The following is a 21,797-nucleotide window of genomic DNA, read 5'->3' as shown; positions in this document are numbered from 1 at the left end:
TACCAATTTATTAATCTTCAAAACATTAATTAAGATATAGCAGCAAAAAAGTCATAAGTGATTGTTTTTAAATAAAAATAGGGTTTCATGCATAGCTTATTAATAGTCATCTTTTATTTCCATAAAATAAAATTAAGTGTCATGCAAAATAAAATTCAAAATCCTAAGTCTCATGCCTCAACTTCAAAATAAAATATTCCAGTCATTGAATAATATAATAAATCACACAATGAACCTATAATAATTTTTTAATTAAAAATCAAGCCGAAACCCTCTGAATATCGCATCCGAGTCCTAATCTGGCGGGTTATCTGTAAGGATGAAAATTAAAGAGGGAGCAAGCAATGATGCTTAGTGTGAGTTCCATCACAAGTAAATCAATGCCAACCAATATTCCAAGCATATATAATAACAGTTGTAAGACCCAATTTTTGCCCGAGCCCAAACATTAAAAAATAACGGTCCATTACAATGCCAGCCCAAACCACATAGCCCAAAACAAACCTAATCCATTACCCCAGGGCCCGATAAGCCCAAAACACTTACAGCATGTTTGGTTAGGTGTATTGGCATAGCCATTACACCTCTAATCGGTGGGCCCCACTTAATCCCCCTTTAATCCTTTGTTTGGTTTAGTGTATTGCTATTACAGGTTTAATACATTACAGACCTAATCCCCAAAATCCACCGATTTCTATTCCGGAGGAAAAGCTCAGTTTTGCTGTGTATTAAGTTCCCCCCATTTCTTCTACCCTGTTTTACCCTCCTAATTGCTTCTTCTGGTTTCTTCTGATTCCATAAATTTTTCCTTCCTTTCGGCCGCCACAACTGCTTCTTCTTCATCACTCATCAGCAGACTGCTTCTTCTTCTTCATCCGCTCGACCTTGTTGCTGTTTCATGGTGGTAACCGCTTGATTCTCAACTTATTGGCTCTCCAACAATGGGAACAAAGACTCCAAACTTCGCCACTTTACCGGAAATGATATTCAGTGAAAGTTGTTTGGTTCTCTTAAAGACGTCGCAAGCGGCAACGATATTCGTTTCAATGCATTAGATGCTTTTTCCGGTTGGAAGCATGAAGGTTTGCCTCCTGTTGAAGTTCCTTCTGCTGCTCAATGGAAATTCAGAAGGTAAAAAGAAATGTCGATTATTTTATTTAACATTTTTGGTGATTTAAATTCAGTTTTACGATCATTTAGTTTGATTTTATTTTACTTTTGAATATTAAACTAAAAGTGAAGCAAAATTGATTGTTTGGATGTTTCAGTAAACCGTTCCGGCAGGTGCTATTGGACTATGACTGTGGAAGTGACATGGTTGAGCTTGATTCAGACAAGGTATATTTTCTTTTAAAGGAGCTGCTAGAATTAGGCTTTTGTTCTATGTCATGCATTAGCAATTTTTGTTTGAGAATTTAGAGACTAGGAAATTTTGCAAAGGTTTATTTTTGTGTCCCAGGATATTTAGGATAGTGATTGATGGTGATTTTGTTGTCATTTTAAATTGCAATCAGAACCCAAGGGAAGAAATTTCAGAGGGGAGCTCAGGCCTCCATTGGGAGGATTGCACACTGTGGCTTGATGTCGCTACGCTTACATGTAAAGAACCAATTCTTTTCTGTGATGAGGTCAGCGTCTTAAACTATAAACATGGTATGAAAGACGATACATTGTATTTTGTACGCTTTTCTTAACATTCTTAAGTTTGCATTTAGGGAAGTATTCATGTTTGTTACACGGGTAGTTTTGTATGAAGATGAATTGACTGATAATTAGGTGTCACTTATAGTTGTGAAAGTGGTAACTTAGACAAGTTTTGGTTTTTTTCAATGGGTATAATCTTGGAAAGGCTAGAATGGAAGGTAGCTGATTGCATTATTTTCTTTTGTCTAAAGAGTCATGCCAAGTTCTTGGTTTCTTTTACAATTTTGGGTAAGTGGGTGACTACAAAATTCTTTTGATTATGCAAATCTATGTGGTTGACATTTTCTTAACCATCTCTTCATTTTTTTCACTCTGTATCCTGGAAGAAATGCTAATTTCAGGTTCATCTGGTTGCTTGAAAAACTCTTAATACATAAGCCACTGCACTCTTTTTCTCTCCTGAATTGATTTCCCCTTTCAACCACTTGCTGGTTGATGGAGTGCTACTTAGATTGTGGGACACCCGCATCCATTGTGTTTTTGGTGGGAGTGCACATCCTGCCATTCTTCGAGAAAGATGTTGGAAGGAAGGCACATATCAATCTTTATCTACTGTAAGTATATAATCATTGACTTCCTCTCTGGTTTTTTGTGTTTGCCTATGCCACACTAGCATGTTCACTTTTATATGTGTTTACATGGGAATATTATCTATCATACTTGTTAATTTCCTTGTAAGTTAAAGTGACAAATCTTATTTCCTTGTTACTGCAACTTTAAAATGTACCATTTCAAGTAGCTACTCTCCCCTTCTCCTTTTGGTGTGATTGGGGGTCAAAAAGTATACCTCGAGAGGCATTATTTCCAATGGTGCACCATTGACCCTTTTGTCGGTGCACCATTGTCCGACTGGTGGTAGCCAAGATGAAATGTTATGACGATACCAATTGCTCTACTGGAGAAGATAGTACTTCAAAGCCAGGAAAATCAAGAAAGCCAAGAAAGCTTTGGATTTCATAAAAGTATCCATAGAAGGACATGGTGGGCACCCGAATTCAGATATTAATATTCATACTTTAATTCTTTTTTGACAGTTGACTTGTTATTGCTTGGTTTTAATTCATAGGATCAGTGATGGACATCATTCAGCTTCATTGTTTAGTTTCTGGCATTGGTGCTCATGACATAGGTAGAGTAAGTAGAGATTTGATCATCTTGTATCTCTATACTCACTGCATTTTCATTCAATGGTATATTGACTCATTGATATACATTTCATGTTTCGTTTAAAAGCTAGTGATTGATCACCTGATTTCTGATTTTTATTAATGTTAATCAGAAAGATTGTTTTTTTCTTATAACTTAGGCTTTTATGTTGATGTAAGACTAGGTGGTTGGTATTTTCTGTGCATTGTCTTTTAGAATTATATAACTTTGATCTCTAGTGGTCTCAATGTCAAGGTTGTGACCAATGCAAGACAAAATTTATCTAACATTATAGATGTGCTTTTCAGTGACAGGGTTTAATGAATTGTAGTATAAGTAAGCCAAAACCTAGAGTTTAAGCTTTGACTTTAGAAATTTGCTACTATCAGGGGAACGAAGACAACAAAGAGTGTAGAGGGAATAAATGGCAGATTCCCTTCTGCTGAAAACGAGGAACAAGTAAGCTTTTAATTTCTTCTGCTGAATGATTGCTTTATATTGTAGTTGAACTAAGATCTTGAGGCAGTACTGCAACTTGTCAACAAATATGCCTTCTGGTTTTTGGTGCTTTAGAGGAAACATGTGCTCTTGGCAATTTAGCCTTCCTGGAGAGGTAAATTACTTTTGATTCATTGTGATTTTTTAGCAACCTTACCTCATGGCCTTCTTTTTCCTGATTTATCAATGCATCATATAAATCCAGAATTGGCAGAGATTGCTTTTTCCCTTAACTTGTGGAATGGACACATGAAGTTGGAGGTTATTTTCAATGGCAACTTTGGACAGTATTCGTTTTCCTGCTAGATTGGTGAGCTATTTTGTTTGAAGTGAAGAATTTGTTTCATGGAAGGCCAATTGGAGTTGAGAGCAGGGTGAAAGAGATATTGTATCGGCTTGAATTTCTTCTATTGAATGCTTGCTTTATATTTTTAGTTGAAGTGAGATATTGAGGCAGTACTTCCATTTAATTCAGAATTGTTGTAAATTCAATCGAGTTGTTGATGATAATTCGATGTGGTTATGTTTTTTTTTATTTTTTAGAGTTCAATTCTTACTCACTTATTGAATTTTATTAGTTATAATTATTTTAAATTTTATTAAATCATATATTTTAATTAAAATATATTTAATATTAATTATTTCAAATTATCTTTTATAGTATCATACATTATGATTTGAGTAAATTCATATAAGAATATTAATTATTAAGAATTTTATTAAATTATATATTTTAATTAAAATATATTTAATAATAATTATGTTAAATTATCTTTTATAGTATCATATATTATGATTTGAGTAAATTCATATAAGAATATTAATTATTAAGAATTTTATTAAATTATATATTTTAAATATAATATATTTAATAATAATTATGTTAATTTATATTTTATAGTATCATATATTATGATTTGAGTAAATTCATATAAGAATATTGATTATTAAGAATTTTATTAAATTATATATTTAATTATAATATATTTAATAATAATTATGTTTAAATATGATTAAATTATTTATTATTTATATTAATAATCTTATTAAAATTTAAATAACAATAACAATAATCATTTACCCAAACAAATTTATGCTAAGGGTATTCTAGTCATTTTAGTTTTTTCCATTATGCTATTACACCTCTATTCCATTCAACCAAACACAAGAATACTATTACGCCTCTATTCCATTACATTCAACCTAACAATTGATTTGCTATTACGCCTCTATTCCAATACAGCGAACCAAACGTGCTGTTAAAATTTTCAGAAAACCTTAGCCCCCAGAAACCTTTCTGGCGCCGCTCCTCTGCCCTCCACGTGAATGGACACATCGCCCGAGGTTTGATGCGTCTTTGCCGCCGGTCACCTGCAAAAGAGAACAGTGCACAACAGTAGCAAAATTATATAAAAATATAGTGTAAAATCGGCTATAAATGGCCTGAAAAAATATTGTAAAAGGGGGTTTTTCAGAAAATAAAGAAAGGACGAATGTAAAAACAAAAAAGGAGAAAAACAGAAAAGAAAATTAGAGAATTCTTTTTCTTTCTTTATGTTCGGATATCTATTTACCTTTATTTTTCTATTCTATTTTTTTCTTTCATACTAAACAACACAAAAACAAAAACAAAAACAAAAACAAAAAGCCTTACCTGCGCCGCGTCGGAGGAGGAGAGACCGAACGGTTTCTCCTCGTTTTTTCGGGTTTGGGCTCACCTTTCTCGAGATCCGACGTCAAATCCATGCTCTAGAGGCCACCAGGTTTAAAAAGAGACCCGAAAGGCTCGATTTTGCACCTCCAGCCGCGAAGCACTTGGCCGGATACTGGTCGGAGTTTTGAGAGAAAAAGAGGGGGTGTTTCTGTTTTTTTTCTGAAAACTAAAAATGAAATGTTTAAAAAAAGATTTTTGGTTTAAATAAAGTTATTAAACAACGCCGTTTTGGGGTTTAGGTTCAAAGACCAAAACGACGTCGTTTTGTTCTCTGACCCGTGACCCGACCCGCTCCAAAAAGGGGATCCGCATGTTTTCGACGAAGGGGCTATTTGCGCAATAGGCCCCTCTGCTTTCATGTCGTTTTACAATCCGATCCCTTTTTGTTTTATAATTCGGTTACAGAGTTTTCTGCGCTTTTCATTTTAGCCCGTGCCAAAACGCTGCGCATAACGATGGGAATATTTGCTCAATCAGCCCTCAGTTCTTTGGGCGCTTTATATTTTGTTCCTTGGGGACCCCCTTTTTTGTTTATTTGCGTTTTAAACCCCCAATTTTTATTCCAAAATTCGATTAAACCTGTTTGTTTTATTATTTTAGTTATTTTATTAATAATATTAGCAAATTAGACATTATTATGATTATTATTATCGCTTGTTACTGTTAATATATTATTATTTGTGTTTCACTTATTTAAATTTCAAGTGTACGTGTCTTATTATAATTATTATTATATAATTACTCATATTTTTATATTTTATAATTCATATATATATATATATATAAATCTATATACATATTCATATTTTTATTTCTTTAATTTATATGCATATACGTATGTACATACTCACATTGTTTTATTTTATAATATACATATTTATATCTTTGTTGTCTTTGTGTAATATATATACACACATGCGTATTTTTATTTATATATATATGTACTTATGTTTTCATACTTTATAATTCTTATACATATACATATATATACGTATAGACATGCATATTTTCATTATCTATATATACATACCTACATAGGTTTTTTTAAAATTCATACATACATTTTTATATTTTTATAATTTTATCCATTTCTTTATTATCATTATTCTTTTACTTTATGTTTATTTATTTATTTATTTATATGTCCATTATCATTTTAAAAAATGTTTTAGTTTTTATTTGTTTATTTACTTGTTATTGTATATAATTGATTCGTATTTTATATATTTTTATTTTTATTGTTTTTGCAAATATTATTTTTACTTGAATTATCATAATTGTTATTTCGTCATGTATAATTTTTATCCAAATTCGTAAAGAAGAGAAAATTTTAAAAATAAAGGCAATACTCGGTATTTGGGATTTTCGAGAAGATTGAGCCCTAACGTATTGAATTTCAATTTTCTTCGTTGAATCTAAATAGTCGAGAATGCTCTTTAATATAAAAAAACATAAATAAGAAGCTCATTATTGGGAATTCAATATGTTGTGTCCTAACGCATTGGATATGATAGATTGTTTTCTCGAAATGAGGATTTTTCTACAAAATAATAAAGGCAATGTTTTGCGTTTGGAAATTCGAGAAAATGTACCCTAATGTGCTGGGTTTCGATTTTTCGTTTAGCCAAATAGCCAAATACCCTCTTAAAGTTTCAAAGTATGGGTTTTGGAAACCATACCATAAGGTGATCTTGGTTTCGAGAGTTTAAAGTATCGTATCCTAATGTGCTGGATGTGGTATTCTTTCGGAACAAGAGAATCCTAAATTCCAACCCATATTGTTCGAAAGTTTTTAGGATTGTATTTCTTAAAAGAAAATTCTTCAAAGTTTTCAATCTTCGACACTAAAGACACTAAATAATCAACTAGGTACCAATTTTGGGCGTTACGAGGGTGCTAATCATTCCTCGTACGTAACCGACTCTCGAACCTATTTTTTTGAATTTCGTGGACCAAAATCGTTGTTTTAATAAAACCAAGTCATTTATTAAAAACAATCACTTTTTGAGGTGACTCGATCACACCTCATCAAAAAAGATTGGTGGCGACTCCCGTATTTATTTCCTTTTTCAAAAAACCAAGTCGACCCCGTTTTATCAAAAAATGGTGTCAACAACAGTTTTCAATACGTTAGTAATCATATAGCATAGCAAAAATTGACAGTTCATTCAAGCATGTTAATGCGTGACGATGCAATATATTTAGCAATTTCAATTTACTAGTATAAAGAGGTCCTACCCCACCAATACACTCCACAGTAAGAATTCCCCAGAATTCTTTTATCCCAGACACTCTAGTTTGTAGGTAAACAACCAGTGTTACAGGTTAATACGCTACCAGTAGTTGTGAGTACATATCGGGTTTGCATATAATAGTTGTTAGTATAAGTTGTGGATAAACCACGAGTTCTTGCAAGTTAATACGTTACTAGTGGTCGTGAATACACAACGGTTTTGCTGACGAAAGCTGTCAGTAATTTGTGGATAAACCACCAGTGTTTGTAGTTTAAAATTGCCAGAACTTCCTCCTTTCAAAGCAACCCGTCCCATGCAATGCAGTATGTCATGCGAGAATCAATATAGTACAGAAACAGTAAACATGTTTAACATGCGTTATATCAACAGTAGCAATAGACATGGCTGTCATGAATTCGATTTATCAATACAGTAAGCATGTGATTCATGCAATTAAAAATTTAGTTATACTAATAACAACAATAATCTATTGGTATTTCAGTCATAAAAGGCATGTAAAATCATGTAACATGCTTATAGAGTAATAGACTAATCAATCAATCATGGATTCTAGCATCTATTGTAATATCCCTGAACCGAGTCTAGTAGTTTCGGGTATATTTTTTGGGTTCCGAGTGTGAAACTAGGAATTTATAGCGTTTCTAGTAATTTTTAACTTAATTTAGGGGTTAATTTCATCTAAAATCGATTAAAAAATAATCTAGAAAATTAAAAAAAATATTTTCAAAAAATTAATTTTAAAGATTTTAAATAATTATTAGTGAAAATAATCAATTTGGGTTGAAAGATAATTTTAAAATAATTTTTATTGGGGGTAATATGAGTAAATTTTATATATTAATTAAATAGGATTTAATTGTAAAACAAGGGAAAATTTAGAGTATTTATATGGAAAATAAACCTTAAAATTCAGGATTTTGGAGGGAAATGATTAAATGGTAAAGTAAGGGAAATATGGGATTGGCCATTAGGCAAATTTCCCAATTTTAAAATTTCTGGTGGGTGGTTTCAATTTTAAAACTAATGTGTCTAGCCCACTTTTCACACATTTTACATCAGATTAGATTGTTTTAAAATTTGTTTTCTTTGCATGCTTTTAAAGATCTATCATCAGAGAATAGATCCAACCAATTCTTTCTCAAAATACTCTCTTAATTCACTTGAATTCATTCTCAAAAGTAGCAAAAAATATTTTGAAATTTCTCAAGTTTATTAAATCAAGATTTTAAATCAATGAATTTTGGAGCGAATCAAAGGTAATATTCAATCCTAAACTTGTTTCTATGATGATTAGAAACATTTTTACATGATTTGAGAGTTAATTAAAAGATTTTTGTCAATGTCATCTTCTTCCAAAAACACATGGTTCTTTAATGGTGGATCTTGAATTTTGAGAAGAAATCTACAAATAAATGGATGTTCTAACTCAAAATGGATCTATTAAAAGGTTTTTGATCTTATTTATCAAGATTAAACATGATTTTTAAGGTAATTTAAAGAAATCTGAATTTCATCATCTTCATGAACCGGTTTTCTAGAATTTTGTGAAATTGATTTAAAGATGAAATTGCTGCTTAGTATAAGTGTACTTCATCTAGTATTGATGACTGAAAGTGTTAAGGAGGGTTGGAAAGATTGATTTTGTGAGGAATTGAGTTTTCGACTTGATATTACAAATTCGATAATGTATCTTTGTGAGAGGATTTCAATTAGTATAGTTAATTAAAATTTGTGTTTATTATAGCATTGGAAAGGTGGTAATGTCTACTTTATCTCTGTTGAAACTTCGAATCTTGAAGAAGACCGAGCTAACCGAAATTGAAGCTTGTATTTGCTTGGTTAATCACTTGTTTTTGGTAGAATAAATTGTGTGGTGAGTGTTTCTAAGGGCAATTTGGTAATTGACCCTCATTTATGTTTAGTTAGTAGCTTAATTGATGATTTCAATTGATTAATTATGGTTGAATGGATGATTTTTGCAAGATTAATATTATATGTACAAGAGTTAAATTTTTATTGAAAAATGGTAAGTAATTATTTAGGTGGTTTTGTGCAATTTAATTAGGCTATTTATATTGATGATTAAAGCATGTTTACTGGAGTTTTTGATCATGATATATTGGTGTTACAATTGGTAATTGAATATTGGAAAATGGCAAATGAAATGTTTAGTTTAATTGGATGTTAAATGGCTATGTTACATGTTACACATAAGCATTTTGTCACATTAAATTGAGCACAATAATGACTGATTTATATGCTATGTTGGACTGAATATATTGGCAACATGCATGGTGGATCCATTGGATATAGTTGGCATGCCAAAGGATTTGTGAGTACTCACTTTTATTTGTGACATTGTGAGCATATGGCTCTAACTAGACTGATTTGTTTGGAGTAGATAATGGAGTGTTGAGCATGAGTCTCCAATCATTGGGTTATTTGAGGCGCTATAACGGAGCATGTGCTTCGGCCCACTCAACTCAATGGACTATATTTGATATTTGTGGGAATTCAAAGATCCGTTTATCCGATGTATGATCACTCGGTTAAGCCATGAGAAGTGTATGTCAATATATTTATGTGTGATTATTGTTATATCATTCGATGTTTGTAAGCCATGAATAATTGGTTTTTGATATTGATAAAGTAATTGGAAATTAAATTGACATGTTTCATTATTATGGCAGATAATTGGTGATTGATTGGGTGTGATTTAAGCATGATTTGGTTGTTGATTTCCTAGTCATTTTTATTAGCATTCACTAAGCTTTTTAAAGCTCACACCCTCACAATTCATGGAGATAATCGCTGGGCTTGAAGAGCTGAACAAGAGAGTTTCAAGAGATTTAGGATTGGTAGAGACTTTATTACACGTTTTAGAGACTGTAATCGGGCATTGTGGAACTTCTGGGAATTAGTTTAATTTTGGTTGTAATTAGACTTTGGACATTTTATTTTGGATGGTTTTATAATAAATTTAAGGCATGTTTGAGTTTAATTATTGAATGATTTACTGTGTATTGTTGCTTGATAACACAGTGATTGATAACACGGTGTGTGAGGCATGAAATTTATACTAACGATTATTTAAATGAAGCTTCCATGGAGTAGGTTACTAGCGACTAAGGTACACTACTTGATTGATTTATTCGGTGTTTGTTATGCAAGAAATTGATTGTCTAATTCTATATAATTGAGGCTTAATTAATGTCAATAAATTCAATTGAAGGTGTATGTATATGCATGTTAATTAATTGTAGTTAAATCGGGTTGAATTGGCCATTAAAATATGCAAGATCGGGTTTTAGAACGAGTTTTTCGTAAAAATAGGTGCAGTGGTTTTCAGACAGGCGTGTGCTTGTCCACACAGGTGTGTGAGGGGTTGCACATGGGCGTGTGGGTAAGTGACACGGCCGTGTCGGTTTTGGAGTTTGAATTTTTGTCTTTTTAAATTGGTATTCTAATTTTTTAAGTTATAATTTAGTTCTGAAAATTGATTAGTCTAATTAGAGCCTTAAATGATAAGGAAACTTGATAAAATTTTAGGATTAGTCTCATAATAGGTAAAATTTAGAAACGCATTTAATTTATAATTTGAAATAGGTCTTGATAGTTTGTATTTGTTACAATTTAGTCTCTAATAATAAAACTTGAATTAGACATAGTAAACGAACTCAAATTAAGCTAAAATTTTTAGGTTTGCTTAATTTGACTAAAAGAAGGTTGGTAAACACTTAGATATAAAATCGGGTTAGTTTTACCATCTGTAACAGCCCAATTTTCAGTAGTGTCAGAACAGTGATTTGAGATCACTAAATTCGATAAAAAAGTTAGAAAAAATTATTAATTAATAATTAAAAGTTATGCGTGATTTTAGAAATATTTTGAATTAGTGAATTTTGTGATTTAAAAGAAATTATTAGGTAAATTGGGTCGAAAACGAGGTATTGGGACCTCGATATTATAAACTGAGCTGTAAATATTTTTATAAATATTTACGGAGTGTCATTAGGGTAGTATTAAAGTTTCGTTAAGAAATTTTAACGTTTCGATGGTTAATTGATTAAAAAGGATTAAATTGCAATAGAGATAAAAGTTTAATTAAAGATTAAAGAAAAGTTAAAAGGACCAAATAATTATGCCTTTTTCTAAAGTTAAGGCAGCATAAGTAGATTTTTTTTAAAAATCTAAAGTTAAAATATATTATTATTATAATAATATTACTTAAAAGTTAAGTTATATATTATATATATTATATTATATTATATTATATTATATTATAAACGAAATAAAAGATAGAAAAAGAGAATTGAAACAGATTTGAAAAACGAAAACAGAGTAGAAATAGGGGAGAAAGAAAGAAAGAAAAAGAAAAAGGAAAATTTGGGGTTTCAAAGTTCAAAGTTAATTTGGTAAGTCAATTTAATCCCTTTTCTTATAATTTTTGAGTTTTTGGAGTTCTAGAACAAAATATTTCATGGTTTATGTTGAAATTTTGAAAGATAGTTGATTTTTAGACATGAGTTATGTTTAATTAATTGATGAATTAGGGGTTAAATTGATTGAATTTCAAGTTAGAAGTTAGTAAAGGGTTGATTTGTAAAATAAATTTATAGGTTTTGAATTAATAGGGACTAAATTGAGAGAATTTCAAAATTAAGGATTTATGGTGAAATTAGAGAGTTAAATTAGTTTAAAGTGGGAATGAAATGAAAATATGAAATTAGTTTTGAGAATAAAAGTTAGTCTCGATTCAGGTACTAAATTGGAATTTAGACAAATATTGAGTAAAAATTGAAATATTTAATGTGAGATTGAATGGTGTTGTATTGATGATTTTTAATTGTTTTAATTCCGTAGCAATCGCCGTACCGAAATTCTCGACTAAAAAGGGGAAAAATATAGTCGACGAGGAATAGCTCAGAATTCCTGGTTTGTATTTCTATAATCCGAATCTAATTATTAATTGTTGTATTTTTAATTAAATGTTATGGTAAGTGATTGAGGTGAGTATTATTGTTTTTTTTTTTTACAATTGAAATGGATTGTCTTGATATGTGATGAAATTATATTGGTTGAATTAAAGTGGAATATATATTATGAATATATATGTGTAAATGTGAAATTGTGCAAATATGATAATTGAATTATTTTTTATATGTATAAAATTCAGCCTTAATGCCCAAGTAGATGGAATTTAGAACTACTGGGATATTAGTGGCGTGCCATTAAGGAACTTTAGCGTGCTCTCTGATTATTAGCACGTTGGTGCTATCTGATTATTAGCATGTTGGTGCTCTCTGATTACTAGCACGTCAGTGCTCTCTGATTAGCACATCTGTGCTCTCTGTTCATCAGTGCATAATAATGCACCTTTGTATTTGTTCCGTATATCCGGTGTGTTCTATAAAATCTACTTTGGGCTAAGAATAAGAATATAAGATAGTAAACTGAAAATAGAATGTGAAATATGTTGTAAATACATGGAATACACGAGTTATATACTCATAAATTGATTGTGGAATGGATAGTGCCATTGTTTAAATGATACGTGAATAAATTATGGAAAGGTATTATATATAGCAAGTGATGAAAATCGAGTATTGTGTGATTTTAAATGTTCAATTGTGCTTAACATTTTATTATACATATTTTATTGTTTTATTTTTTTTTAAATATTCGGATTATAGAAATACCACTGAGTTTTTACTCAGTGTACGGTTTTGTTTTCCGTGCGCAGGTTAAGTACTTAAGTTTGATCGCTGATTCAGCATCCAACAACGATCCCGAACTCAAATACGGTAATGTTTATTTCTTTGTGTCGGCATGTACCTAGAGTGTCTAAATATTAGTTATTTTGTAGTTTGATTGTAAATGAAGTTATAAGATCTATTTTTGAGAGTTTATAATTTGGATTAAAACGATGATTGATGATTTATTTTGATGATATAAAATTTTTTAGATTTCTGTTTGTTTGATCTGAAATCTCCGGTAATGCTCCGTAACCCAGTTCCGGTGAGGGATACGGGTTGGGGTGTTACATTTATTGGTATCAGAGCTTTGCAGGTTTAGCTGATTCTCGGACTAAATCGAGCTTGAAATTTGAGTCTACAGGTACATGCCATAATTAAGTCGAATTGAGTTGGGATTTGGATGTTGATATATTTGTTTGTTTCAGTTTTAGAGTTGAAAGTGTTGAATGATTATAATGATTATGTTAATAATAAATGTTATGTTTTACGTGTGTATATATGAGAGTCAAATTTTGAGGCTTTACGACCTTCACCCCCTCACCTGTACAATGGAATTTATAAGATTTATATTCATTAAGTTTACAAGTGTGAAATTGAATAGTTCAATAATTGAATGAATAATAATGCGGTCAGAGCTGAGGATGGGATAGCAAGTAAAGAGAGTTCTAGAAAGATATCATATTTTTTTTAAACATTATTCGGGATACGCAATGTCATTATTAAAGAAGAAGTTATTCACGAGTAATCGACTTAATCGGGTATGGAATTTAAAGAACGGGTTAATCAGAATTTCTTTTGAATTGATTTCTTTATTGATTGGAATAATGTGAGATCATTGATGATTTAGTAGTTAGTTGGATAGTATTGAAATTGCAAAGATATCTGAATGCAGTTGTTATAGTCGAGTATCTTATAGTGATATCTTCTGGGTATTCTATATGTTCATTTATTCTCAGATGTATATGTAATAATTCTGGGTATACTTAGGTCGTTAATGTAATACTTCAAATTAGGGTCGGTCTGTCCCGGTCGGGTTTGGGGTGTCACATTTATCCTAAAATCAGTAACTGGATTGAATTAAATAATCACTAAAAATAGTTCAAGAACCATTCTTCCTACAGGGGAGACACAACTATGTGGCAGGCCGTGGGGAAGGTCCTAGGTCATGTGAGAAGCGAATTCTCTAAGGTTTCAGGATGGACATGGTTGTGTGCAATGGTCGTGTGGTCAACATGAGTGGCCCACATGCCTGTGTGGTTGGCCTTGTGGTCTATGCTAGACTTGGTTTTGCCTCAATTTTCTCATAAAAAAATACACACTTGACACTAAGGTTTCAAACTATGATCCTCACGTCCAAATTTGATCTGGGATACCTACAAGAAGTCTTTCAATCAATAATTACACAAGAATTAATTACGGATTTCAAGAAAAATCAAGATTTTGGAAGATTTTGTAAAGGTTCGTAATTGAATTGGGGAATTAGCGAGGAACGTTGTTATTTCAGAATTTACAAGTTCTATTAATTAAAATTAGAGTACTTACTGAACTTTAGATGAGAATTTGAGGGTTAGCGATGATAATTTCAACAATCAGTGGAAAACGATTCATGCTCGGGATTGATTTTATATTCGAGAAAACAATAAGATATTCACAACAATGGAGAGCAAAAATTATGTAAAGAATAAGATGAAAAGATTTATGGAAGAAATAATGGAAATGAGCAAATAAAATATGTTTTAATTTGGAAAGAAAATTATAGTTCTTTCGTGATTAGGAGAAAAGATTAAATATTTAAGGTTTCTTGAACTTGAGGGATTGTTTGGGTAATTAATCGTTTTTGCCGAAAATAAAAGAAATAAGAGGGAGAATGTCAGGTTTCAAACTTGGGTATTAAGGGAGAATAGATGTTTAACCATTTAGGTTACTACCCACTCTTATTCGTTTTCTACCAAAACTAATATATATCCTAAATTGAATTTGTTACTTAGTTGCTGAAAAAAATAGGAAGCGTGTGAATTAACCCTAAGACCTTTAAGGAGTATAATAAGCACTTAACCATTAAGACCAAGTTATTTTTTAATTAATTATTACTTCTAACCCTTTATATTTTGGGGTGTTACAGAAGAAAATGATACGAAGTATAAAAAATAGTGAATATTTTGTATTTAAAATTAAAAAGATTGATTTTGGCAAAATAAAAAGAAAAGAAAAGATAGATAATATTGCAATATATTTCATTAGAAAAAGTTTATATTTATTTTTTTGTCGATGTTGTTTGAATAAAAAAACGTAAAAGATATTTGAAAAAAAGAATCAAAGAGAAAATTATAAGAGAGATGAAGTTAAGGGTTAAATCAACTTTTTATTTTTATGTTTACATAAATGAATAAAATTATTTTTAGAAATATGAATAAAAATATATTTATTTGGGAGTTAAGATTTCATAATAAAATTTCAAAATACATTAGTGAGCAATGGCGGAGCCAAGGGTTAGCATGAGGCTCAACTCTATTAAAATAGAAAATTTTTCATTTAAATCCTTTATAATTTATAAAATTTTAAATTAGTAATAATAGAATTATATTTTAGTCCCCAAAAAATTGATAAAAAATTGATTTAATCTTTTAAAAATTAACAAAATACTATTAAGATAATCACTTTCATATTAAATTAACAAATTACTATTAAGTTAAGTATCAAATTACATTTAATATTAAATATATTAAAATAATATTATTTTTTGAATAATAAATCTGAAATAAATTTTTTTGGTAGAGTCCTAGTGGGAGTGTAATTCTTCCATTGCTCAACCACCGAAAACCCACCGACTCTGACCATTTTCCAACCATCAGAATACTGCTGTCACAGCCGTCGACACCCCGAGCAGGTTTGCTTTCTATCAGTTTGATCCGGGCCAGTGACGGCCCTACTGGTCTAGTCAACCAATGGTTGGACAGTCGGCCCGGTTTCACATACTAGACCCGATTCGACCAATTTTTGGTTATTGGCCTCGGTTTTGGGCTCTCGGGCCCAATTTACGATCCCAGGGCCAATTTTCAAGTTCAATTACCTATTAGGTCAATTGTCTTACTTGAAAATTAATTTACAAAAATATCATATTAATTTTAATTAATTTGATTAATTTAATTTTACTTGATCAAAATTAATTTTCCCAAAAATCACTTATATTTTCCAAATTAATTTTTCAAGAAAATTCTTTAATCAAATTCTCTAGTTAAAAAATTCTTACGATCGCCCAATTAATTCTGATTCAAATGCAGTCCAATCAAGCTTTTGTTGAGCTAGTAGAGGGACCAATCAGACATATACAATTAGGCTCTAGTAATTGCAATTATATCAGAAGTGTTGTTTCGATAATTCACAATTACTTAATCATGGATTCAGTTCACAAGAAGTACCATGATTGAAAAACACTAATTGTCTTTATGAAAGCAATTCATCCTACTGCATTCTCATATAATCTCATCACGTGTGTGTTACCCTTATATGATATTCTTGATTCCTTTGAGTTAAATCATTCTGTAACACCCCAAAATATAGGGGGATAGATTAAATGAATAACCAAATAATTAAATATGCTTGATTGTTAAGTTTTGGTAGCATAATGGATTATGTGCATGTGCTTAGTGAATTATTGTTATAAATGCTATGAAAGGACTTGAAAATTTACATGATTAAGTCTTATTTGGATAATTTCACAATTTTACTCTCGATTTTACCAAAAAGGTTTTACTAAAATATTTTACTAAAATTACGATTTAGTCCTTAAACTTTGCTTCAAATAATTAATTAAAATATTAAAATAATATAATCAGATTTTGTTTTATTAATTAATCTAAAACAAAACTTGATTACGAGGTTTAATTAGAAAATATTGTGTTTTAATTGAGTTAGGACCTAATTGGAAAAGGGGTAAAATAAATTAAAATATTAATAATGAGTCTTGACTATGAGTATTAATTATTGTATATAAACTAAAATATGAGTGTATTAAAAACCATAAAGTTAAATAAGTTAATAAAGAAAAAATTGATTAAAAATATAAGATAATAAAGAATAGGTAAGTTGAGCCGAAATAGATATATACAATTAAGTGACTAAAATTAACATGAATTGAGTTCTAGTATTAATGGTTAAGAATTTTTAGTAAAACATTTAGGGCATCAAGGTTCAAGCCCCACATTTTACATTTTTCCTCTTCATTTTTCAGCAACTAAAGATGAAAGCTAATCTAGTATAAGAAATAAATGTGGTAGGAAATGATAAGAAATGGATAGTAGATCAATGGTTTAATTACCATTTTTATTAATTTTGGTAGAATGGTTTAATTGCCAAATCAACCCTCAAATTTGGAAAATTTATAATGACGCCCTAAAGATTTGTGAAGTTTAGAAATTCACTCCAATCGAATCCCAACAAGAATTCATCTCTTATCCTTCTTCAAAATTCAAATAGAAATAGAATTTTATATCTTTTTATCTTCTTATCCCAATTTGAAATCATATTTTATCATTCTTTAAAAATTCAAATAGAAATAGAACCTCATAACTTGTTATCTTCTTATCCTAACTAGAATTCAAATTACTCCTTTTCAAATCCTAATAGAATTTATCCTCCTTATTTCTATTTATTTCCCTTTTCTTTTTCATCTTTTCCTTTGAAAATATTTTCTCTCCATTATTGATAATTATTTTTGTTCCCAAATCAAAATCTATTCCCGATTTCAACTCATTTTTCTATCGATTGATTTTCCATCACTTACATTCCGTATTTTCATCAAAAATTTGGTAAGAATTCTCGTTTTGATTTTTTAGAACTCGTCAATTCTGAAATTTTTTTATTTCGTTAAATCTTTCAATTTGTTATCAATCATTAACATTTTAGTAAAAAAAAACCCTCAAAACTTGAAAACTCCTCATTGACCATCCCTTTTTTTCAATTGAAAGGCCATTGAAGGTGTTTGGATTGAGCTTGAATGTGGGGTAGTCGCCTAAGATCCCGAGAAAGTAAGGTGGGTGACTTTTTATGAAAAATCGAGTCAAAATTTGAAACTGCCCAGGTACACACGATCTACCACACGAGCGTGTAACCCGCCTGTGTAGGTCACACGACCACTCACGCAGCCATGTTCCCCTGTTTTCCCCTGCATCTATGTTTTTCACACGGCCTGGAGCCTCGCACACAGCCTGAACACACGGTTGTGTGGCTCTTACACTTTTACCTCTATGTATCGCACACGGCCTGGGGCTTCACACACAGGCTGGTCACACGGTCATGTGGCCCCTGAAACTATAAAATTATAGCTTTGCCTCATCTTTATTTATTTTATGTAATTCAGTCATTCATTAGGTTTTTAATGGAATTTAGAGAACTAGATTTTTCAGTTAGGTCCCGGACTAGGAATAGAATGAATAAACACATGAATGAATGAATGAATTTATGATTCAATCCCTCTAAAAGCTTTTATCTGCGAGCAATTGTGGATCCTCAGCCAAACGATAGCTTTTCTCTGCACCCAATAAATGTAGTGGTTTTAAGTCCACGAGATGGACCCAGACTCCCTATTTGGAGCACTAGTGGTCGGGGGTAGGATTAACAAATACATATTATGCATACTCATTGAAAAGTACATGATGAAATGACTAAACTGATAAGGTCCATATATCTAATGTGAATGATATTATGGCTCTATAGTTGATTTGCTCAATCAACTTTAACTGACTATTAATGTTCGGCTTGTCTAAAGTGACAAAACTGAATTGTCGTATTGATTTGATTATTATGTGAATTTGATTATTATGATTAACTTGCATATACGAATATTGATTTGATTTATTGTAAAGAGACTCCCACTAAGCTTCCATAGCTCACTCCCCTTATTTTTCATCCTTTCATATAACCCAACGGACTAGGATGTGGACTCGACATGCAAAGGGTCTCGGCTTGTTCTCGCTAATGATTTATTATTACGATTATCGTTTTATTTTATTAAAAAACCATGATATGGGTCAATTATTTTTAATTACATCAACTAGGATACATGTTATTATTAGGTATTTATATAGATGGAAAGGTTTATACTTATTATTTCTCATTGATAATGATTTTAAAATGTTGTTTATTGATTAAGTGTTTTAACCAGGTTATTTTATTATAAAAAGATTATTTATTTATTTTCTGCTGCTAAATTAATGTTCGTTTTTAATTGATTAATATGAGATATTCACTATTATAAAACAAGTTTAGAGTTGTGAATGGATTTGAAAAAAAGACAGGATCACTTTGGTGATTAATGTGATCTTTTCGGCTCAGGTCTACCATCTAGGCCGGGTTGGGGTGGTTACACATTCACTCAATAAAATCCTATTTTATCTTATTGTAGTCATTGTGTCTTCTTAATGATTAATATGATCACTGTCAACAAATGACTATGATAAATTGTTCGCTCGAGAACAAGCAACCCGTGGCCACATTTGATATTTATCAATCCACACAATGCTAATGAGAGGATATCATTAACTCTTTAATTGAGCTATGAATTCCACTACTACTAGTAAAGTTATGCCATACACAAGTCATGTACCCAAAATACTAGCTATTAGCTCGATCATCTTTAAAGCATAAGCCTCTACTTATATCAAAGCACATAAGTTACATACACATGATCAGTGACTAAGGATTTAGGTAAATCACACCATAAATGTCACAAATAAATTAATTCACAAATGGATTTAGAACTAATTCATCTTGGGTTCATGCCAATGTATCATTCTGCTAATGAATACATTTAGGTCTCTACTTGTGGAGTCAACTACTCTGATAGCCAAGACTAGCCATCTCCTCAATTGGAATTGTGGACAACATAATAATTCTTCTCAGTATTTGAATCAAATGCTCATTTTGATTCTTTTACAGGATTACGGACTTGTTTAGATTATCTACTAAAGTAAGTTATCTTTCTCGCAATGTAAATGTTCTTACAATGCCACTTATCATCAATTTGAACTTAGAAAATCAATGAGCTAATATTTTCTTGTCACAATTTCGCTATGCATGCAAAATATGAAAGACGAAAATACAAAAGACATAACAGTGAAATGTGAAATGTGAAATTTTTTTATTAATCGTTCAAATACATAGAAAACAATTACATTTTTACACAATATGGGCACATTTCCCAACAATCTCCCACTTGACCTAGTGAAGTAAATGTGTCATGTTTTGCATTCCCATATCCTCAACATGTTTGTTAAAACTTCTAGTTACAAGAGTCTTAGTAAATGGATCCGCAAGGTTAAAAGCTACTTTCACCACATCTATAATTCCTTCGGCTACTATTCTCATATCAAGTGATACTTCCGATCAATGTGTTTTGTCCTCTTGTGACTTCTCATTTCATTGGTATTAGCTATTGCAGCATTGTTATCATAATACAGTGTTATAGTCTTTTCCATACTAAGAATGACTTCAAGATCGGTTAAAAACTTTCGAAACCATATTACTTCTTTCGTTGTCTCAGAAACAACCACATACTCGACCTCTATAGTAGAGTCAGTAGTGCAAGTTTCTTTTACACTTCTCCATACTATGGCTCCACGAGCTAGGATGAATAAATTTCTCAATGTTGATTTCCTCGAATCTTTATATGTTTAGAAGTCTGAGTTTGTGTATTCAATAGGAGTATGGTTCTCCCCAGAATACAGAAGCATATAATCCCTAATTCTTTTAAGATGCCTTAATATATGCTTTACAGTTTGCCAATGCCTAAGACTAGGTTTCACCTAATATCGACTAACCATTCCTACTACAAAACAGATATATGGACGTGTGCAAAGTAACACATACATAAGGCTTCCAACTCTCAAAGCATGTAGAACCTTACTCATTTGCTCTTTTTCTTCTGCTATCTTAGGACAGTAATATAAAGAAATATGAAAACCTAATGCGGTCGACTGAGCGTTTCGCTTCGCATTAGTCATTGCAAAACATTCCAGTACCTTATCAATGTATGAAGCTTATGATAGAGCTATCATTTTATTCTTTTGATCCCTAAGAATTCGAATTCCAAGAATATAACTAGCTTCACACAAATCGTTCATGCTAAATTGTTGAGCTAACCACAGTTTAACCGATGACAATTCTCCTACATCGTTTTCATTAAGTAGAATATCATCAAAATACAAAACGAGGAAGACCATCTTTTTGTCTTTTATACATTTATAAACACAAAGTTCATTAGCTTTTTGCTCAAACCCAAAAGTCATGATCGTTTGATCAAATCTTTTATTCTATGAGCGAGACGTCTGCTTAAGTCTATAAATGGATCTTAGTAGTTTGTAAACTTTCTCCTCTTTTGACAACATAGTCAGTGGGTTGAACCATATAAATGGTCTCATCAAGATTATCATTCAAGAATGTTGTCTTGACATCCATTTACTAGATCGTGTAATTGAGAGTAGCAAAAATGGATAAGAGCATGTAGATAGACTTGATGATGGCTATCGGAGAGAATGTCTCATCATAATCGATGTATTCGTGTTTTTTCTTTAATAAATAATAGTCCAATAGCTACTGCTTTGTGAGTTGAATTAATTAATGATAAATTATTTATATTTCAAAAAATAGGATATTCAAATAAAAAGAAATAGTAGAAAATTAAAGGAATTATACTGACTGTTTTTAAGAGAGTAAAAATAAGAGAAG

At 30.9% G+C, this 21,797-nt stretch overlaps 1 pseudogene; it reads left to right on the top strand.

The window, feature by feature from the left end:
• Positions 1-344: 344 nt before the first annotated feature.
• On the top strand, positions 345-3,296 carry LOC107911116 (TIP41-like protein; annotated as a pseudogene).
• Positions 3,297-21,797: the final 18,501 nt, after the last annotated feature.

This window comes from Gossypium hirsutum, chromosome D11, assembly GCF_007990345.1.
Source record: "Gossypium hirsutum isolate 1008001.06 chromosome D11, Gossypium_hirsutum_v2.1, whole genome shotgun sequence".
NCBI lineage: Eukaryota > Viridiplantae > Streptophyta > Magnoliopsida > Malvales > Malvaceae > Gossypium > Gossypium hirsutum.
This window is presented reverse-complemented; position numbering and strand designations above follow the sequence as displayed.